The sequence below is a fragment of the Pan troglodytes genome, chromosome 5 (assembly GCF_028858775.2).
Source record: "Pan troglodytes isolate AG18354 chromosome 5, NHGRI_mPanTro3-v2.0_pri, whole genome shotgun sequence".
Taxonomy (NCBI): Eukaryota; Metazoa; Chordata; class Mammalia; order Primates; family Hominidae; genus Pan; species Pan troglodytes.
In genome coordinates this window covers 177432167-177448897 of record NC_072403.2, presented here as the reverse complement: position 1 = coordinate 177448897, position 16731 = coordinate 177432167, and the positions used below count along the sequence as shown (strand labels likewise).

Below are 16731 nucleotides of genomic sequence, written 5' to 3'. Positions count from 1 at the left end.
TCTTTTAAATCTAATGAGGCTTGTTTTATTTCCTGACATTTGATTTAGCCTGGGGGATGTTCCATCTGTACTCAAAAAGAATATATATTCTATGGTGTTTGGTGGAGTGCTCTGTACATGTCTTTTAGGCCTGTTTATTGATTTCTGTACTGCTTATCTTGTATCTTGAAACCTTGATGAACGCATTTATTACTTCTAATGCTTAGGCATCTCTGTACACACATAAGATTATGTCATCTTCAAATAGAGATAGTTATACAATTCTCTTTTAATCTGTTTGCCTTTTCTTTCTATTTGATAAATGTCTGGCTTGTGCTGAATTTAAGTGGCAAGAGCAGGCATTCTTCTTGTTCCTGTTCTTTGGGGGAAAGCAAATTGTCTTTTTCCCTTAAGTAATGAACCCCCCAGTATTAAGCCTTTGATGTTGATCCTCAAAGGGGACAGCATTGGTGTACCCACAGTCACCTGGAAGGACAGTGGTTTTGGCATGTCTCTTTGACTGTCTCTTTTCCTGACCCACACCCTACTCTTAAGTTCCAACAGCCATCAGCTGGTGGCTTTATTGTTTACAACAACAGTATTTGAGGGAGACATTGCTTTACAGACAGAGTCAGTCAAATATGGGCCCTTTCAAGGCCCGTTTCCAGCACTCGGTTATTTGAGATTTGTCTCACCATAGGATGGCTCCTCCCAGCCACCTCTTCCCCAGTTTCTCCTCAGCAGTTTTTCCAAACTACAGTTGAGCCTGTATCACCAATAAATCCATCCATGTCCTCCCAGTTGCCTCCTCCTACAACATCCACTCTTTATGGGAGGACCTCTAGGCAACTGACATTGGATGGTAGGTGATAAAGGACTGTAATCCTTGAGAGAAGTGAAACATATGAACTCCTACATTTATCCAGTTGGGGATAATTTCCTGACTCTGGGACAGGGCAGTGGAACGAAAGCAGAGCCTTATAGCAGCACTGGGTAGAATCCGGGAGATGTGGGAATTGTGCTGAGATGCCAAGAATCTGCAGAAGCTCCTCACAGGTCAGTGGCTGGGCCTGAGTTTCTCATACCTGGGGTGGAATTGCACAGGCCCTAGCAGAGCAGTTGAGAGTGCCACAGTGTGCAGAGTTAAGCATCCCACGGAGATTGTAGGGATCACACAGTATTTGGAAACAGACTTTCAGCTCATCTAGAGTAGAGAGAGCTTGTCCACACCACAGGATAGAGTATCAGCAAAGCCATATCGTGGGTATGGACCACACTGTGGAACAAAGACAATACTTGATTCTCCTAATCAAAGCTTAAACTCAAACTTCCACAGGACTGGGGAGATCCACTAGTGAAGTAACAGCCTGGCAGAAATAAACTCAAAAGGGAGACATCATGACCCAGATTTCTCACAATGGACTGTCAGAAGTAGGGGTTGGCACTCTAAAGCCTCAGACCACATCTGGTGTGCCCTGTCTGTGTGCACAGCCCACAAACTGGGATGAGTTTACATTTGTAATGCACTGGTAAACAAAAAAGAACAGAAAAAAAAGATATGTGACAGATGTTACATATAGCCCACCAAAATTGAAGTATTTACTATCTGGCCCTTTACTAGAAATATAAAGAAGCAGGAAAATAGGACCCACAATCAAGAAGACATAAGCAGTCAGGAGAAACAGAGCCCAAGATGACTTAGATTGTGGAATTAGCAGGGAAGGACTGGAAATCAATGACTCTAAATATGTTCAAGGTGTTAAACAAAAATTGATTTTAAGGAGTGAAAAAATGCAGAATTTTAGCAGAGAAGTGAAAATTATAAAATTGAGCCCAAAAGAAATTTGAGAATAATAAAGTACCAGGGAGAAACAACACGTAACAAACAGGGTAAAATACTACACATGATGCATGTTTCTTGCCAGAAATCATGGAGAGCAAAAACATGGACGTATTCAAAGCACTGTCTGTTCCAAATCCTATGTCCATTAGAAACATTCTTCAACAAAGGAGGCTGAAATAAGGACATTTTTGTGATAAATAAAAGCTGGAAGAATATGTAGTCAGCAGACAGGAATAACATGACATACTAAAGGAGAAACCTCAGAGTGATGAATTACCAGATGAAAACTCAGTCTGTAGGAAGGTAAAGTAGCAAATATGTAGGTAAATAGAACATATTAACAGAATACTTTTTCTTCTATTTTTCTAAAAAATGAATGAGTGGTTCAAGCAAAAATAATACTAGGGTAAGATAGGATTTGTATCATATGTAGTGATTAAATATGAAAACAGCACAAAGGATGAGACTATGTAGAATTATAGTTCTATATATTCTATAGTTATAAGTTTCTTACATTTGTGAAGGGTAGAGTGAAGTGTTAAGTGGAAGAACATTAATTTTCAGTAGATAAGTATGCATATTATAATCCCCAGGGAAACTGTAAAAAGAGTAAAAAAAAGAGATTTGCTCTTTTTACAGTTTCCCTAGAGATTATAATATGCATATTTATCTACCGAAACTGTATAGCTTTTAAAAGTAGATAAAAATATTGAATAGTAAAAGTACATTTGATAAAACCACAGGGAAGCAGGACAAGAGGAGCAAAAACAGATTCAACAAATAGAAAACAAATCCCAAGATGGTACATTTGAACCTAATAAAACCAACAATTAAATTAAATATACATAGACTGAATATCTGAATTAGCCAGAAATGATCAGACCAGCTAAATAGCAAGACCGAGTTCCATGTTGTCTATGACGTATGCACTTTAAGTAGAAAGATTTGTTGAAAGCAAATGATAAAGATATACCATGGCAACAGCATTAAAAAAAAAAACTGGTGTACCTATATTAAAATTGTACAAAATAATCTTTAAGATAGGAAACATTGCCAGATATAAAGAGGTCAAGTTTACTCTGAAATGGTCAATGTACAAAAGACATAATAAATGCAGAATGTACATGCACCTAATAACAAAGCTTCAAAAACAAACGAAAAAAAAAAACAGAGAACTAAAAAGTAAACAAATCCAAAATCCTAGTTGGAGAGTTTTATATCCCTCCTTAAGTAACTTACAGAAGAACTATGTAAAAGTTCGCTAAGGCTAACAGAGATCTAAACGACACTATTGTGACCTAATTTGTCAATAAATTTCAAAAGATTGAAGTCGTAGGAGTATTATTTTACCACAGAGGAATTAAATTAAAAATAATGATAAGCTATCTGGAAAACCCCAACCATTTGGAAAGTAAACAGTATACTTCTAAATAACCCATGAGTCAAAAGACACACTCCATGGGAAGTCCGAGAATGCCTCAACCAGAATGACAGTGAAAACAAACTATATCAAAATCTGTAGGATGCAGCTAAAACAGTGCTGAGAGGGAAATGTATAACTTTCAATGTGTATGTTCATCAGTGATTTAAATCCTTAAGCAGCTAGAAAAAAAAGAGAGTAAATTAAAGCCTAACTTGTGGGAAGTAAGTAGTCTGGATAAGAGAGCAATAAAACATAAAGCAAGCAACAGAAGGAAGATTCAAAATGCCAGTAGTTCTTTGAAAAGACTATTAAAATGGATACAATTCTGACTAATTAAGGAAAAAAAGAAAATATTAACACCAATTGCCAATGTTGACAGTGAAAGAGGGGATAGCACTTAGATTACATTAAAGGGATAATAAGAGAGTATTATAAAGAATATGCTAATAAATTTGAAACTTAGATGAACTGGATAAATTTTTTGAGAAATACAGCTTACTATACTTGAACCAAAAAGAACTCTGAATATTTCATTGAAGAAATCTAATCTTAAAACAAACAAACAAACAAACAAACCACCCATCCCTCAGGACCAGGCTTTCCAAAAGAAGGACAAGAACCATTTCCTACCTTATTTTATGAAGGCTAAATAATCCTGATTTCCAAAGTCTGTCAAAAACATCACAAAAACAGTAAATTCAAGTTCAGTATTCCCTTTGGATCTAACTATAAAACTCATGACCATATATAACTGTAAAAGTATAACCGTAAAATTCATAACAAAGTATAACATGTTCAATCACATATAACAAGATCATATGTCATAACAAGAATTTTATTGCAGGATTAGGAAACTGGCTTAACATTTGCAAAATTCACCACAACAGAATAAAGAAGAGACATCATATGATTATTACAATAGATGTAGAAAAAGCATCTGACAAAATTACACCTCCATTTATGAGGGCCAAAAATCTCAGAAAACTAGGAATACAATGGAACTTCTTTAATATCGTAAAAAGTATATGAACACATAGCCCCCGTGATGATAGTTCATATATTAAGTAATACCCCCTCTGTCTAGTTCTGTAGTACTCTGAACTGGAGGTCCTAGCCAGTGAATTATAGAAAGAAATAGAAATGAAAGGCATAAGGATTTGAAAGAAAAAAGTAAATCTGACTTTATTTTTAAATTACATGCCATCTACTGAAAAACACCTAAGTCACCTCCAAAAAATATACTGGAATTAATAAGCGAATTCAGCAGTTTACAGCCTATGTGGTCAACATTTTTTAAAAAATCAATTATATTTTTTTGTATATGAACAACTGTCTTTTCTGCAAATGGTTCTTTACCAGTTTTAGTTGGATGAGAGACCTAAATATAAGAATTAAAATTATAATATTTCTAAAACAAAACATGAGAGAAAATCTTCATGACCTTAGGGTAGGCACAAAAATGGATGAACCTTTAAACAAATAAATGACAGATGAGACTTCATCATGCTAAAAAACAAGATCCTTAAAAGGTACCTTTAAGGAAATGAAAAGACAAGCCACATAATGTGAGAAAATATTCTCAGTATTTATGTTTGACAAAGGTATAATATAACTTTGTAAAGTCAATAATTAAACAACCCAAGAAAAAAATTATATGAAAGATTTTTACAGAATTTAAAGCCAATAAACACATGGAATTTTCTCAACATCTCCAATCATAAGGTAAAACCAGGGTGGTGTATGTACCATTATGCACCCACTAGAATGGCCAAAATTACAAAGACCAACATTATCAATTGTTGGCAAGTGATATTGTTTGGCTGTGTCCCCACCTAAATCTCATCTCGGATTGTAATCACCAGGGAGGGGCCTGGTGAGAGGTGATTGAGTCATGGGGGCGGATTTTCCCTTTGCCATTCTCATGATAGTGAATGAATTCTCACCCAGATCTGGTTGTTTGAAAGTGTGTGGCACCTCCCACTTTGCTTGCTCTCTCTCTCCTGCAGCCATATAATACTTGCTTCCCTTTCACCTTCGCCATGATTGTTAAGTTTGCTGAGGCCTCCCCAGCCATGTGGAACTGTGAGTCAATTAAACCTCTTTTCTTTATAAATTACCCAGTCTCAGGTAGTTCTTTATAGCGGTGTGAAAATGGACTAATACAGCAAGGATGTCAAGCAGCTGAAATACTCATATATTGCTGGTAAGAGTATAGAATTTGTACAGCTGCTTTAGAAAACACCTTAATGGTTTTGTTTTTGTTTTGTTTTGTTTTAATAAAGCTGAACATGTTCTTATACTGTGTTCTAGCAGTTCACTCTCAGGTATTTTTATCCAAGAGGAATGAAAGTGTACTTTCACACACAGACTAGGACACACGTTCATAGCAACATTACTCTTAGTATATCCCACCTGGTGGCAACCTAAATGTCCAGCAACAGGGGCTAGATACACAACTTTGGACATTTAAACAATGGAATACTGTACTATTCAGCAATTTTTAAAGTTATGAACTCTGAATCATGAGACAACATGGTTGAATCACACAAATGTTAGTTTGAGCAAAATGGTTACATACTACTATATGATACCATTGTAATGCAGTTCTACAATAGGCAAAACAATAATGTTAGTGATTGTGCTGGAATTTAAACTGGCAACTGCTGGGGTTCGATGAGGGACATTGACTAGAAAACGAGGTTTCTGGGTGATAAAAACATTACTTGTCATCATTGGTGTGGTCATTACAGACTGCATATATTTTCATGCTCACTAATATCCTTCAAATTTATGCATTTCATTCTATGTAACATAACCTAAAGTATAAAAAATAATGTATGATCTATAAATCTGCATTTTGTAAAATACAAAGCATTTTGTTTGAAGTATTTTGTTCTTAAGATGTCGATTACCTCAGTATCACTTTAAAGGAAATCATTAAAAGATTAATATGGAATGATCCTTAATTCACCAAGTGAGATCTTATCTCACTGTGAGGTGATTAGGAATTGATAAGCTCATAGAAGCGATCCACAGAATTCTACATTATAATGAGTAAAGTTATAATCTACTTAAGAATTAATAATGAGTTCAAAATTCACACATTTACATTGCTGTGATGGCTAATTATGTAAGGAATTGCCTAACACAAGCCATTCTTTGCTGTCTTATGAGATGGACTGTGTAGAATTTGGTCATTGGAAGGCTTTTACCACCGGCGTAGAAATGCCCTCATGGCTATTGGAAACCTTTCTCTTCTCCTCACCATTTTCTAGAGTTCCTTATAACACTCGAGTTAACACAGACATCATTTCCCCTGTAACGAGGATGTGGACTCCTCCACCTGTCCTTTTCAAAGATTTGGGTTTGCTTCCCATGTTCCCTAGGTGGCACCATCTATATCTTTACACTTGTTTCTCCCATCTGAAGTCTGCAGATGGACACTTTACCTCAGTTGTAGAAATAACTCAATTGGAATTCAGTAACTCAGTTGAACAACTGATTTGAATTATTCAAATAACTGAATTCCCATCTGTGCCGATGTGAAGATACCATCTCCAGCTCGGAGTGGCTTTTATATCTTAACTCCTTATTTTCTTGTTTGGACAATTCATGTTCAAAAGAAACAAGATTAAGTATGCTCTTAGCTGATGTCGTTGGCCTTAGGACTAATGTGGTTATCCAATGGACATTTGCCTCCACTGCTGGCTGTTCTTTATTCAGGATGGCTGATGAGTTTTCTCCATACTATTCAAAAAGGATACTTCTCCAAAATTATTTTTTTCTCTGTTAAGTTACGGTCTTAAGTCAGAAATACACTTCCAGACTGCTTTTCTTTACTATACAATTTACCTTTCCTTATCAATGTGGCATCATGCCTTTACTACCAATTCATCTTTTCTTTTGGAACTTAGCTGTTATTTCTGATGGTGGGCATTTATCTTAGCCTACCAATTTTCCATCTTATTTGAAACTGTAATTCTTTTTTACATTAACCAATTTTATTTCTTAAAGCAATTTTAGATTCACAGAAAGATTGGGTAGAAAGTACAGAGTTCCTCTATATCCTGGTCCCCACACATGGACAACTTCCCCCACTGTTGGTATCCTGCACCAGAATAGTACATTTATTACAATTAATGAACCAACATTACATCATCATTATCACCTAAAGTCTGTAGTTTACATTAGGATGCAGGCTTAATGATGTACCTTCTATGGGTTTGGACAAATGTATCCACCATTTTAGTATCATATGGAGGAATTCCACTGCCTTAAAAATCCCTCGTGCTCAGCCTATTCTCACTCTCCGCAACTCCTGGCAATCCCTGATCCTTTTACAGTCCTCAGACCATTGCCTTTTCCAGAATGTCATATAGTTGGAATCATAGAGTAGTTGACTTTCAAATTGGCTTTTTCCACAAAGTAATATGCATTTAAGTTTCTTCCATGTCTTTTCATGGCTTGATAGCTCATTTCTTTTCAGCATTGAATAATATTGCATTGTGTGGATGTACCATCATTTATTTACCCATTCCTCTACTGAAGGACACCACTGTTGTTTCCAAGTTTTGACAACTATTCGTAAAGCTGCCTATACATCCATGTGCAGGTTTTTGTGTAAACATAAATTTCCAACTCCTCTGGGTAAATATTAAGGAGCATAATTACTGGGTCATATTATAAGAGTATGTCTTATGACATACTGTATGAAATAATTATGAATAATTATGAATTATTTCATAATTCTGTATGAAATATACCAGACTCTTTTCCACAATGGCTGTACCTTTTTGCATTCCCACCAGCAATGAATGAGAATTCCTCTTGCTCCATATCCAGCATTGGGCATTGTCAGTTTTCTGGATCTTGGCCTTTCTAATAGATGTGTAGTGTTATCTCATTGTCTTAATCTGCATATTTATGATGACATATGATGTGGACCATCTTTTCACATACTTATTTGCCATCCTTATATATATTTTTAGTGAGGTGTCAGTTCATGTCTTTAGCCCTATTTTTATATTTGGGTGTTTCCTTATTGTTGAATTTTGAGGGTTCTTTGTATATCTGTGGTAACAGTCTTTGATCAGATATGCCTTTTGCCAATGTTTTCTCTCAGTCTGTGGCTTGCCTTTTTACTCTTTTGACAGTATCTTTTGCAGGGCATAAATTTTTAATTTTTAATGAAGTCTAGCTTATTCTTTCATGAATCATGCCTTTGTGTTGTATTTTAAAGTCATCACCAAATTCTGGATGAACTAGATTTTTCTTCTATGTTATATATATATGTTACAGTTTTGTGTTTTATATTTAAGGTTGTGATCCATTTTGAATTAAGTTTTCTAAAGGTTCTAAGGTCTCTGTCTAGATGCATTGTGTTTTTTTTTTTTTTTTCATGCAGATGTCCAGTTGTTCTGGCACCATTTGTTTAAAATGGAACTATAACTTTTAAAATGCTTGTTGTTTATTAGCTTGGTAAATATCCAACTTAGTTTCATTGGTTTTATACTTTTAGTGGATCAATTTATCTGATATTGTTTGAAACTTTATAGCTAATATATGGTAATATTTCTTAGGTGATCTTTTTTGGAGATGTCAATTATAATTACTATCTTGGGTAGTTGATGGATGACAGTCAGTGGCCTCTTTCTATCCAGAATTAATACTAAAACACAGAAGGAGTGTTTATTTCATTTGAAGAAATAAATGGCAGACTTGGCCGGAGAACTCAAGTTGCCTAATGTATAGAGCCAGGCATCCTTATTTGTATTAAGAATCAATGTATTTCTGTACCATAAGTAGATAGAAAGGTGCAACTTATAAATGCATTTTCGTTTAGTGGAAAAATTAATACTTAAAGTTAATATTTTTAGAATAATTCTCAAATTGTCTGGGTGCAGTGGCTCATGCCTGTAATCCCAGCACTTTGGGAGGCCAAGGTGGGCGGATGACTTGAGGTCAGGAGTTCGAGACCAGCCTGGCTAACATGGTGAAACCCCATCTCTACTAAAAATACAAAAATTAACTGGGAGTGGTGGCAGGCACCTATAATTCCAGCTACTTGGGAGGCTGAGGTAGGAGAATTGCTTGAACCTGGGAGGCAGAGGTTGCAGTAAGCTGAGATTGCACCACTGCACTCCAGTCTGGGCATCAGAGTGAGACTCAGTCTCAAAAAAAATTCTCAAATGTTATATTTTCATTATTTATTTTATGGATATTTTGTGTTAAAATTAGAGTGACCATGCTCCACAGTTTGCCTCGATCAATCTCAGCTAACACATGTTGAGCTAAAATAATTCATAGCAGTGCTGGCTTTTACTCTCAAAACTGTATTGGCTTGAACATAAATTATGTGGCATACCATCCTTGTTGCAATGATGGAATGTCATGTAATGGAAGGAGTCACATTCTGGGCTTTTGTGTAGTGGTAAGGCCCAGAGGTATGGATAACTATGACAGTGTCTAGCACATAGTAGGTGTTCAGCAAATATTTCTCAAGTAAACAAATAATCCAAAATAGCAAGTAATTTAAATTATCGGTTGTATCATGTGGTCATATACTCATGTATATCTTTGATGGTTGGCATTTTTTGTCCTGGTAATTTTTTTTAAAAAAATTCATTCTTTGTTTCATTCATTCTGGAGTTACATTATCTTGACTTTTGCTGGAAGTCCTAATCTTCTGACACTTGCTTCCCACCTTTTGTCCTTACCAGTGGCCCTTACCACCTACCCCTCACATTTACTATGATGTCATTAGCTATTATGTCATTTACTCATATTGACATTGTGACCACAACTGTGATTAAAGACACTAGGTATTTTTTATGATATTTTATTTTAAAAATGAAACAACCAAAGCCCAATTGTGTATGAAAGTCATTGTCATGTGTGTTTCAAATGCAGACGAATAATTTGTTTACATAAGACATACAGTGCAGACTTCACAAATACCTTACACTTAATAATAAATTTTTTTTAACTTTATAAATGGCAAAGACTGACAAGTGAATTTGGGATCCTAGAAATCGATTATTAGACAGTGTATTAGTCCGTTCTCATGCTGCTAATAAAGACATAGCCAAGACTGAGTAATTTATAAATAAAAGAGGTTTAATTTACTCACAGTTTAGCATGGCTAGGGAGACCTCAGAAAACTTACAATCATGATGGAAGGGGAAGCAAACACGTCCTTCTTCACATGGCAGTAGGAGGGAGATGAATGAGTGCCCAGCAAAGAGGGAAGCCCCTTACAAAACCATCAGCTCTTGTGAGAACTAACTCACTATCATGAGAAGAGGATTGGGGAAACTGCCCCCATGTTTCAATTATCTCCACCTGGACCCTCCCATGACAAGTGAGGGTTAGGGGAACTGCAATTCAAGATGGGATTTGGGTGGGGACACAGCCAAACCATATCATTCTGCCCCTGGCCCCTTCCAGATCTCATGTCCTCACAATTCAAAACACAATCCTCTTCTTCCAACAGTCCCTCAAATTCTTAACTAATTCCAGTGTTAACTCAGAAGTTCAAGTCCAAAGTCTCATCTGATACAAGTCCCTTCCACCTATGAGCCTATAAAATCAGAAGCAAGTTAGTTACTTCCTAGATACAATGGAGGTACAGGCATTGGGTAAATATAGCCATTCCAAATGGGAGAAATTGGCCAAAACAAAGGGGTTACATGCCCCATACAAATCCAAAATCCAGTAGGACAGCCATTAAACCTTAAAGTTCCAAAATGATATACTTCAACTCCATGTCTCACATCCAGGTCATGCTGATGCAAGAGGTGGGCTCCCACGGCCTTCGGAAGCTCTGCCCCTGTGGCTCTACAGGATACAGTTACCCTCCCGGCTGCTTGCATGGGCTGGCATTGAGTGTCTGCAGCTTTTCCAGGTGCACGATGCAAGCTGTAGGTGGATCTACCATTCTGGAATCTGGAGGATAATGGCCCTCTTCTCACAGCTCCACAAGGCACTGCCCCAATGGGAACTCTGTGTGGGTGCTCTGACTCCACATTTCCCTTTCACACTGCCCTAGCAGGGTTCTCCATGAGGGCTCTGGCCCTGCAGCAAACTTCTGCCTGGACATCCAGGCTTTTCCATACATCCTCTGAAATCTAGGTGGAAGTTTCCAAACCTCAGTTCTTGACTTCGCTGTACCCTCAGGCCCAACACCACATGTAAGCCACCAAGGCTTGGGGCTTGCACCCAGTAAAACAACAGCCTGAGCCGTACATTGGCCCCTTTTAGTCACCACTGGAGTTGAAGCAGCTGGTACACAGGGCACCATGTCCAAAGGCTGCATAGAACAGGGGGGCCCACGAAACCATTTCTCCCCCTTGGGCCTCCGGGCTTGTGATGGGAGGAGCTGCCATGAAGGTCTTTTACATGCCCTGGAGACATCCCCATTGTCTTGGTGATTAACACTCAGTTCTTTGTTACTTAAGCAAATTTCTGCCGCTGGCTTGAATTTCTCCCCAGAAAATTGGTTTTTCTTTTCTACCACATCATCAGGCTGCACATTTTTCAAACTTTTATGCTCTGCTTTCCCATGAGTGCTTTGCCACTTAGAAATTTCTTCCACCAGATACCCTCAATCATCTCTCTCAAGTTCAAAGTTCCACAGTTCCCTAGGGCAGGGGCAACATGCCGCCAGTCTCTTTGCATAGCAAGAGTGACCTTTATTCCAGTTCCCAACAAGTTCCTCATCTACATCTGAGACCACCTGGACCAGCCTGGACTTCACTGTCCTTATCACTGTCAGCATTTTGGTCAAAGCCATTCAACAAGTCTCTAGGAAGTTTCAAACCTTCCCACTTCTTCCTGTCTTCTGAGTTGTCCAAGTCTCTAGGAAATTCCAAACTTTCCCATATTTTCCTGCCTTCTGAGTCATCCAAACTCTTCTTACGTCTGCCTGTTACTCAGTTCCAAAGTCGCTTCCACAGTTTCATGTATCTTTATAGCAGCACCCAACTCTCTGCAGTATCAATTTACTGTATTAGTCTATTCTCATGCTGCTGTGAAGAAATACCCAAGACTGGGTAATTTATAAAGGAAAGAGGTTTAATTGACTCACAGTTCTTCATGTCTGGGGAGGCCTCAGGAGACTTACAGTTATGGCAGAAGGGGAAGCTAACACATCCTTCTTCGCGTGGCAGCAGGAGAGAGAAAAATGAGTGCCCAGCAAAGGGGGAAGCCCCTTATAAAACCATCAGCTCCTGTGAAAACGAAATCCCTATCACAAAACAGGAAGGGGGAAACTGCCCGTATGATTCAGTTATCTCCACCTCATCTCTCCCACAACATGTGGAGATTATGGGAACTACAATTCAAGATGAGATTTGGGTGGGGGACAACTATATCAGACAGTTTAATTCTAGCTTATGAAAGGATTTACTAGGAACAGAAAAGAGAGAGAGAGGAAACGTAATGCAGGGCCACCAATCATCTGTGAACTGCTTGATTTCTGCACTGAAATTTCCCTTCAAAGCACTTTTCCTGACTACAACTAAAAACAAATGTCATGTCTGGAAACCAGCTCTGAACTCAAGCCAAGGGTAGGCAAAAGTAGAATTATTGTTTTTTGTTGAAATTAGCAAGCATGGTCTCATTATGGCTAAATAGAACCAGGTATAGTCTTGACTAAGAACCATTTCAGCAAATTCAGAAAAGACCATGGTGCGTTTTAAGCTATGATATCAGATAAAAGTATCCTTTTAAGTATTAAGATGACAAATATGGAAGTTGTTGGTAGTTTTTAAAATTTTTACTTTCATGTATTTCATGCAGGAACTGCCTTTCGTAAACACAAATTGTAAAGATAAACTAATTTCATAATTTGAAATGGCAGCTTAAAAATCATAATTTCTCTTATTTTTGTTATCTTTCTAAAATGAAAATGTTTATTCTCTTAGTCTCAGATAATATTTGTACCCTTCAAAAGCAATCCCTTTGCTCCACTTCCCTTGAAGTCTTTTCTTAATTTAGATGTACGTGCATGTCAAAGAAAGGGTACAGCTACGTGCACGTCAAAGAAAGGGTACAGTATTAAACACTTAAACAATTCTTTGTTAATTCTTCAAATAATTCAGAAATAGAACTTGAAAAGTTCTATATTTTTACATAGCTATTGCTGTGTGCTTTGAAGAACAACAAATGTGTCTATGTGATGTGTGATCTGTTTTTCATATATATATATATACCATAATGTAGTTTCTTTAGCATTTCCCAAATGTGGCAGCGGCTGCTGCCTTTACCTGCTGTAGGACTGTAAGTGCATAAAGGCCTCCCTCTGCCAGGAATGTTTGATGTCTCAGCTAAAGAACCTGAAATGTGGGGAACTGAAATTATAAAGCAAGATCACTAATGTTCCCATTTGGTTTAAAGTTATGTATGGTACTCTGTGAGACCATGTAAAGGTTGTTAACTCTAGGAATAATACTCTGGTATTAACTTTAATAACAGCAGTTCCCTCTGTGGTAGTCATTTACCTAAGATTCATTTTCCATTCGTTTATAATTTCTTTTTCTCTGTGTAATGGAGAAAAATGTATTTTTAAAAGAAGCAACATATTTCTGTAATGGAAAAAATGTATTTTTAAAAGAAGCAACATTTAGGGTTTTATTAACTTAAGATTTTAGAACTTAAAGTATATTTTAGTGAGCTAATTACTATATCATGTTTATACTTATATGAAAGTGATTTATGTTATTGGAAACAGTAAGATTTTAAAATATTTTCTATGATTTTGAGTATGCAGCTGTTCAAATAATACTTTTAGAAAAACTGTATTATCCTTAGGCTCGTTTAATGTTTACTAAATTAGTCAAAATAGGTCACATTTTGATGAAAGTATAGTAGTTATTACAGATATGATTTAAATTACTCAACCCAATGATTTAAAACCCCTTGAAAATGAGTTTAAAAGCAAGATAAAAAAAAAAGCATTAAGGTGATAATTTAGAGAAAAAAAGAATTGAACCTAGTTTCTTTTCAAATTCTATGTGTTACTTTATTTTAAAGTAAAATAATTAAAATGAGGCTAGATGACAGCTTCTAAACAAAACATCCACTGTACATCCCCCACATGTTTGCTTTTTAGTTAACTGCTTGATAACACTTAACCACTCTCACAGTTATAATTAAGACTACCTCATAACAGAATTCTGGTCTTTGCTTATACATCAGTATACTTTTGAATACAGAAATTCAAAAGAAATTTCAAATAATCATTATAAAATTAGAGAATGGGTGTTTCTTCTTTTCCAACAAAATAGTATATCCTTGGCTGGCCAGGTTTACAGAGTGTGTGGCGTGGGATTGTGGGCAGTGTGGGAGGGCTGGGCTTCCTTCTTGCCCATCAGTAACTCATCTGAAGTACTACTGCAGGCTGTGTGGTCTATTTTGCCTTCCTTTGGTAAAGGTCTGTGATTCCATGATCTTCTGATATGGGAAGAAAATCTTGAAATAGGATGGCACTTAGCAGGCAAACATGCACGCTGGGGAGAGGTGCCCGCCTCTTTGAGGTTGGAATATCTGCACCCCTGTGATAGAGCCTGTGCTCTTTATCTGCTCCACTTGATCTGGGATAATTAATACATGGCAGTCGGGGAGAAAGGAGGGAAAAGGAAACGAAGACGGGAGAGAGAGATGCCTAGTCTTTATAACTCTTATGGGTGTTAATAATTTGCATTCGGCTCTACCTCTAATGTCTAGAATCCTTCTACTCCCCCTGTCCCACTACTGTCACCATACTTCAAGCTGCCCTCACCTCTCATCTGAACTACTGTAGTGTTCTCCTAAGTGATCACTCCGAACCTGCCCTTGCCCCTTCACAGGTCTATGAGTCATCTCCACCCAGCAGACCTGAGTGATCCTCTTTAATACCTGTATCAGGCCACTCTTCTGGGAAAAGACACCAAGATTTTACCATCAAACTTGGAATAAAAGTTAAACTCGTATCTTGTCTCCAGCCTGTTTCTCCAAACTTAACTACGTTCCGTGTTTCACTTCATTCACTGTGTCGCAGCCATAATGGCATTTCTTTTTGTTCCTCAAACCTGCCTTGCTTGTTTCCACATTAGGACTTCACGTGCACTCCTCTCTGCTGGACCTTCCTCCCAGATCTTCACGTGGTAGCCTCTTTTTTGATTTATTGATTTATTGATTTTTACCCAGCACTTGCTTCATGAAAGTTTTGACCTGTTGACTGTCTGCCTTGCCCTATTAGAACATTATTACTCTGAGAAAAGGGTCTATTTGGTTCTTTGCTGTAACTGCCTGATACATGCAGGCATTCACAACTTTTGAGGATAAATGAATGTAGTTAAACCTTCTGAAATTATGTGACTAAGAATCGTTTTATCATAGGCATTGTGTTGGGCTCCTCCTTAATTGTTTTTAGTGACTAGGTTATATGATCTCAAACCAAGAGTAGGCTTAGCATGAACATGATCCTTTCACAATTGGTTATTAAAGCACATTTGGAGTTAAGGATCTACCTCAGTTAGCAGTCAGTTCTACATTCCATTCATGGATAGAAATAAAATGTTGATCCCAATTAATATTTCTGTATAGCCATGGCCATCTAACTGGTTTGGAATTGGGAGTAAAAAATGAGTAATTACATTTATTAAAGACATTTGATGCCAAATTTCTAATCTGTTTTATTTTTTGTGCTTTGTCTAAGTAATTTTGACACTGAAATCTAAATAACTGTTTTATAATCCTTTCAGTCCTTATATTGGCAACTTTATGTTGGGAATAATTTCCAGCAAGAAAATTGCTTTCATGTGTTTTATAATGCCCAATTCTATTGACATTTCTTTTGTTTTACAGATTTATGAAAGTTTTTTGAGATAAACTTTATTAGATTATTTCACCATGATATACGTTATTTTGGTGAATATAAATTAATAAGATTGAATTATTTTAACATATGAAATATTTGTAAATGGTAGTTTTTCACATTCGATTTGTGTTTAAATGAATTTACCTGTTGAAAAAAAAGGTCATATATTCATTACTTTAGAAGTTCAAATCCAAAAATAAATATTCTTCAAGACACAAAGTTCTTAGAAACGACCTCATTAAGAAAATCTTATAGTTTCCCTGACCACTTGTAAGGGATTTGGATCTTCACATAGCATCTGTTTGGGGTTACAGGAAGGGTATGCATAAATCTAACCAATGTTTGTAAAGTGATTTAGTCTAACCTGTAAGAGACCTGACACCCTCTTGAAATGTGCCCTTACAAAAAGTAAGGTAGTAAAACTGATGATTCCTTAAATGGGCTAAAGGAAGCGAGCTGACGGGAAATAAAGAACTCTGTGATCGATGGTATCATAAGAATCAGGGTATTCCAGGTATCCAAACATCTTAGCTTGAGCTAAGATGTGCTAAGAGCACTACTAGAGCAGAGTCTCTGCCAGATTGACAGATGGATGCTCCTAATGTGCTGTCTGCCTGGGTCAAGACA

At 36.9% G+C, this 16731-nt stretch overlaps 1 protein-coding gene across 8 annotated transcripts in view; it reads left to right on the top strand.

Annotated features, from left to right (window-relative positions):
* PDE10A (phosphodiesterase 10A) overlaps positions 1–16731 on the top strand; it is a 338418-nt gene that overhangs the window by 304782 nt on the left and 16905 nt on the right. For 2 of the 8 annotated variants that reach the window (XR_010158247.1, XR_008548732.2), the window contains one exon: positions 11024–11164. The exons of the other annotated variants lie outside the window; for them this stretch is intronic. The gene's annotated coding sequence lies outside the window, so the exon portion shown is untranslated. The remainder of the gene's footprint in view (positions 1–11023; positions 11165–16731) is intronic. 8 annotated transcript variants of the gene reach the window in all.